Raw genomic sequence first — 7,201 nt, forward strand, 5'->3', positions numbered from 1 at the left:
TAGCAACGAGAACCCCACCAAAAATCCGATGTGATATCAGGTGCTCCAGAGGAGGATGCAGATCATGCTCCACATGTGGCACCCAAAGTGTTGCTCATGTTATTACAAACCCAGTAAGTAGTCTAATTCGGTAGTTCATATTCGTGAAAAGGAAGGGGATTGTAATTACGACATAAGGAACATATCCGATATCATCTGTGAAACGGTTATTCTATAACGGTCAACCAACTCGTGATGGCGTCCGTACAATTTACTCAGAGGGATGATTTCAACTTAACCTATTTTGTAACTCTTGGTTCTAAAGCTTACTTGTGAGCAACAAACCTCTATCAAGGAAATAATGATAGGATATACAAACCCGGGAATATCGTATCAATTGGGAGTTATATACTTCTTATGCAGGCGCTGCTGGGATGTTGCTACATGGAAATGGAAATCACAATTTGGAAGCTGAAATCATCTCTTTTGTCGTTAAGTTTCGTTTTCAACCGACCTTCATTGTCAATTTCTAGGTGTAAACAATATAGTTCAAAAGGGAACATAATAAAATATCGTAAACTATAGATAGATAGATAGATAGATAGATAGATAGATAGATAGATAGATAGATAGATAGATAGATAGATAGATAGATAGATAGATAGATAGATAGATAGATAGATAGATAGATAGATAGATAGATAGATAGATAGATAGATAGATAGATAGATAGATAGATAGATAGATAGATAGATAGATAGATAGATAGATAGATAGATAGATAGATAGATAGATAGATAGATAGATAGATAGATAGATAGATAGATAGATAGATAGATAGATAGATAGATAGATAGATAGATAGATAGATAGATAGATAGATAGATAGATAGATAGATAGATAGATAGATAGATAGATAGATAGATAGATAGATAGATAGATAGATAGATAGATAGATAGATAGATAGATAGATAGATAGATAGATAGATAGATAGATAGATAGATAGATAGATAGATAGATAGATAGATAGATAGATAGATAGATAGATAGATAGATAGATAGATAGATAGATAGATAGATAGATAGATGGATAGATGGATAGATGGATAGATAGATAGATAGATAGATAGATAGATAGATAGATAGATAGATAGATTTACACTAATTAACCTGATATAAACCAAGTTATTGACAAAACATAGTTGTTATGGGTGCCACTGTGACCTGGAGAAATTACATACATCTTTATAGTTCTAGGTCTATGGGAGACAACTCCTGATCAATTTTATTTCCTATATATATATATCTATATATATTTTTCTTCTATTTTTTTTCTTTTTCAAACAACAATATTTTCTATAATTTTTTTTCGTTCTTCAAAAAGGGAGTGCAATAAATTAGATAAGTTTGAAGTAACAAACAAATCTTCAGATGAAAGAATCCAAACAAATTTCATTTCATCAGATAATCTTGAAAAAATTTTGAATTTTGAATTTAAATTAGATAGATGTTGAGATCGAGTATCTTTTAGAACAGGACATTTTAAAAGAAAATGTAGTTCGTCTTCAACTGCGTTCTTACATAGCTTACATTTTCTGTCTTCAGCTTTAATTCCAATATACCTCCCTCTTTCGATTTCAAGATCATGACAGCTAGTTCTAAATCTTGTGATTATTTGCCTGTCTTTTTTTTAATTCATTTTTAAATATGGTTCAAACATAAAAATATTTTTAAATTTTCTGTAAGTTCTTAATTTATTGCCAGATTGTAAATAAGTACACTTCCCAGAATTGCTTTCTATATGAATCGATCTATTCCAGAAAAGATTGTAAGGCCTACAACAACCGTCTTGTTGTAAACTGGTTTGCATAATACCATAAATAATAAATTGTGTTGGAAGAAAACACTGAAGCCTTTATGTTGTTATGTTTAGGGTAAAATGTAAATAGCAGTAATTTCAGACTAAATATTACACACAACGGGGTTTGTTTTTTATTGAAAATTGAGAATGAAATTTGGAGTATGTGTCAACAACCCGACCAATGAGCAGAAAACAGCCGGAGGCCAGCGATGGGTCTTAAACACAGCGAGAAAATCCCGCAACCATGTGCGTGGTTCAGTTGGACGCCATTACGAGTTGGTTGACCGTTATGGAATAACCGTTTCACAAATGATATCGGATATGTTATTTACGTCGTAACTACAATCACCTTCCCTTTCATAAATGTGACCTACCGAATTAGACTATTTACCGGATTTGTAATCACATAAGCAACACGACAGGTGCCACATGTGGAGCAGGATCTGCTTACCCTTCCGGAGCACCTGAGATCACCCCTAGTTTTTGGTGGGGTTCGTGTTGTTTATTCTTTAGTTTTCTATGTTGTGTCATGTGTACTATTGTTTTTCTGTTTGTTTTTTTCATTTTTAGCCATGGCGTTGTCAATTTGTTTTAGATTTATGAGTTTGACTGTCCCTTTGGTATCTTTCGTCCCTCTTTCCTTGGCCCCAAAACAAAAAAGTGCATTTTAATATCTATCTCAGACATAATAAATAAACAAGTGTATTACATTTGAATAGATACAGTCTATTCCATGATACAGAAAAGTAGTATGACATCAGTTTTACAATACATAATGCGATTTGTTTTCTGTTTCAGCTCGTAAGTATCAAGTGAAAAATTATGAAAGCGAGAATCATGATATAAGTATAACGTTTTCTTTTAGAATTATAATTTATTCAGTTGAGATTGTACATATTTTCCTAGAATTCAATTTGTTAAACCATTTACAAATAATGTATTGTGCTCTTGTTGTATTAAAATGCTTTATTTGTTTTCCATAATAACCAAATTATATTTTCAGCCTGTACAGAATACACGCCTTTCCTTTGTATTATGGTGAACATTGTTTACCATTAAACAACATTAACACATTATTTAATGAAGCGATGTCGAAATTCGAAACAAAACAATGAAAATGTATTTAAACATTGAATATATTTGAAAATTTAAGAGGTCGTTAAAACATCAAAAATACACGCCAATATTCACATACTCCGTGTGTTCTAAAACCTTCGTTCAATTCTGTCTTGTTAAAAGAGTTTCTAAGAATTTTGTACCTTTTCCTTTTATAACGAAAAGGCATGACTTGACTATGAAAATATTGTTATTGTTCAGTATGTTTAGTTCAGCATTTAAAATCTATAACAACCCTTGTGCTATATTTCTTTATATAATTATTTATGATTTCAAACGTATTTGTTGTTATAACATGTATAAAGTGACCACTTATTTATGGTATGACATTCACTATTCTGACTTGACACTGCGAACTTAATATGTTTATTTCTTAATATCTGAAACTTTTTTATGTAATGTTTCATTTACTTTCTGGCATTTACAAAATGTGTATGACACTTTCTATAAAGTGATAACCATGATAACATCTGGAGTAATCTGGATTGTGTATATAAAATTTGTTTTATAACTTATTGCAAGACATTTATACATTAACAAATGTACAAAAAGACAGACTTAATCATTTTAATTATAAGTATTAAAACATAATCTTGTATTTTGTTTTTGTAGTATGTAAGTGCATCAAGTTCAAGTTTAAAATTGATAAGTATATTTCTGCAGTCATAGTCATTCAAAGCATACACAAACCCATTGTTTTCTCATATTTATGTTAGTGTGTATCCCAGCAGTTTTATTCTAAATAATAACAATGCAACGGTGATGATATTATATCAAACGTTACCATACATAAAATATACGGAACAGTAAAAAACAAACGTAACAGTACTGTATTCTCAACAGAAAACGGGATCTGAATAATCTACGCTTATAACCTATCGTTTTGAAGTCAAAATTATACGCCGATTGAGGGCATTTAAAGGCAAAAGAACATAACAACAAAAAATAGCCATACGTTATAAAGATATAGTGTCATTAAGTTTTGAAAAATTTACATTAGGAATACCAAAACATTGATAAACGAGAATCGGAGGACAGCTATTTGAGTGGAAGTTGAAACTGGATGATTGTATATCCATTTGAATTCATATATTCATGCCTACACTCGATAATTTCTTCGTACTGTAGTCAACTTCCCACAAGGTATGATATACAAAAAATATGTGTATATACTGAAGTGAACGCTAATAGTAACATATGACATACAAATTTTACTATATTTAAATTGTAAATATAAGTACAGAGGTGAATATTTTACGCATGATCAAGCTTGTAACACTCATACGGAAGTCAAATGGTAAAACAATATCAATATGTACCGTACACGTAACAGTTCTAGTTTTTATGCTGCATATAGGTTATATTTATGTGTTACAATACTTAAATCATATGTCCTGGTACACACTTTATATAACATAGTTATTTTTTTCAGTCCGTAAGTACTAAGTTTAATTCTGAACTTGTTGGAGCAGATAAGTATATATCAGTTATTTGAACTAATTTAAATATACCATTCCATTTTTCAAATAAATCATACACTAATATTCAAACTACCCCATATTGAAACTAAGTTTCATACATACAGTGCAAATCAAAATTTTCAATATTAAAAGCACTACAATAAACAAATCTCATAAATTCAAATCCACAACATTCCAACATATCTAAATGACAGTATATACATACACAATCAAAATACAATTTTCTACGCTATGCCATAAATAAGCAACTTTTGTTCAAAACATCGTTCCCTTTTAGATTTAAAAGTTTTTCGTGAAAGATTTATCTAATTTAATGGCTAAATGTGTATTATAGTTCGCTTGTAACCGATCAGCTCATTGGTGTGTTGAAGAGCTACGATACATTGAGCACTTTGAGTCGTACAGTCAAACAATAATATGAAGGAATATTAAGCATTATTTCAGTTAAAAAATTATATGACTAATTATTAAGCAATAGTACAGAAAAAAAATTATGTGAAGGATTATTAAGCAGTACATTTTGTAGCATATATGTCAATTCAATATGTTCCAAAAATAATGGGATTTTTGCTGTGTAGCCATTCTGTACAATTCACTTTTTGCTATTTCAGCAGATCAAAACTATTTGTTATTTAAACAAGCAATTGTTTTGGTTTACTTATGGCAACATTCACAAAAACTTTAAACAAAAATTGAAAATCCCTTTATATACCATTGTATACATATGATAATAACTTGAACATATTTATTTAGCGCCCGCCGGATTTCAAATCATTTACTGAACAGCCGCATTTACCATGTTAAAAGAAAGTTACGGTTAACGTGCCAAATGAACCGCAAAGAGTAATATCGTGGAGCAGGTTTCTGATTTAATTTAGATTTATACGCATTTAAGATATTCATTCATGCCTAATGATTTAGTGTTAGCTATTATCATATATTTATTTCTCCTCATTTTTCCTGTAACATTTTACTGCTGTTTTTACAACCGATAAAAAAAACTGTCACAACACATAAAAAGAATAGTATAGCTGATATATTATATAGCTCAGAATTCAGAATGAAACTTTAAACGTGTGTATTATTTTCTTTTCATTCTAGTTTCTGTCCTTGCTCCGGTAAGCCACCGTTTTTCATGCAATGGACGTAAGTAATTTAAACATCAGTATACGTTTCTCATACAGAATACGCAAAACAAAGATTGTCGTTTGTTGTATGTGTGTCATATTTTGTTGTTGTTAATTGTTTTTTAAACCATCAGGCCATTCACTTATGTGTCCTTAAATTAATTGACATTTAGCATGTAGGGACCGTTTAACGCTAGCTGTTGGCATGGGTAATGTTAATTATCAAAGATCGTGCGATATTTTGGAACTTGTACGTCATCATTTGGTATCTGATTGCATTGCCTATCTCATCAATTTGTTTTTAATGTACTGGTTCCAAAACAAATAAAAAAAGCCATGTTGTTATTAGATTTATATATATATATATCTAGAGTTTGACATGCATCTTTTCACAAGGGACGTAGTAACAATGCAATGCAGAACATATTCAAAATGTTCTTCTCTTCATTCACTATCAAGATATTGTATTTATTGTTCTGTATGATAGTTATGTTATTCGAAAACTGATATCAATTAGATATGAATTATTTGAATAAAAGAAGTAGAAAACAGTCAACTTACAAGGTGTGTGTAATGACTTACGAGTTTTCAATAAAATAGTACAATTTAATACGTAGTTTATCGTATAATGTAATGCTGGTCGGACAAGTTTCTCTAAATATTTTACAATCATAAGGAAATGTATACACAGATGTTAATTTCTTTTAATTGAATACGTATGATACAAATTTGAGACTAGAATGCCAAACTTAATGTCACCAACTTCAGACCAGGTGGACATAACAAGGCCTGAGAGAGTTGAAACCTTGGTTTTGAGATACTGCCGTATAAAATGTAGCACCTGAGATAAGATTTGATGGTGTTCGTGTTGCTTAGTCTTTAGTTATCTATGTTGTGCGTTAACTATTGTTTGTATCTTCGTCTTGTTCTTTCTCAGCCAGGGTGTTGTCAGTTTATTTTCGACTTATGAAATTAAATGTTCCTCTGGTACATTTTCCCTCTCTATTGTTTTATTTGTTTATATACAGTTTATGAAATGTATTTTATAAATGATATCAATACCAAAGCACTGAATACTAAGCTGTATATTCCTTTTGTGACATATTGTCCCGGGGCAGCGATCATATAGAGTCAGTTTCATAAGGAAATAAGATGATTTATACTTTTTTGTATGCAACTGATGCGTTTTTATCTGAATTTATAATTTAACTATTTGAGAACAAACACTGCATGAGTACTAAGGTAGTTATGATAGAAATAAAAAAGTAATCTACTGTTTTACAAGCGAAAAATAAGAGTCATAAGCAAACACAATATGTAGCATGACATTTTATCAACCGATCACTTAGAAAAATTCGTACAACAAATTTAATACAGTTTATGAATCGTATTTATTTTTATTACAGTCCAATGAAGTGTATCAAAAGCGATTTGAAAAGCTGAAACGCAGCAATACAGTTCCAAGGATGTGTTGAATCAATTAATAGAGTTTAACAGAATTCGAAGGAATACCGCGTCAACTTTTTGAAGATGTTATGTAATTGGTTTGAATTAATCGTGATGTTATGGCTTTTTTTTTAAAACAAATTATGATATAATATTACTGTAGTAATTATAGATATATTGATGTTAAG

Source organism: Mytilus edulis, chromosome 12, assembly GCF_963676685.1.
Source record: "Mytilus edulis chromosome 12, xbMytEdul2.2, whole genome shotgun sequence".
Lineage (NCBI taxonomy): Eukaryota > Metazoa > Mollusca > Bivalvia > Mytilida > Mytilidae > Mytilus > Mytilus edulis.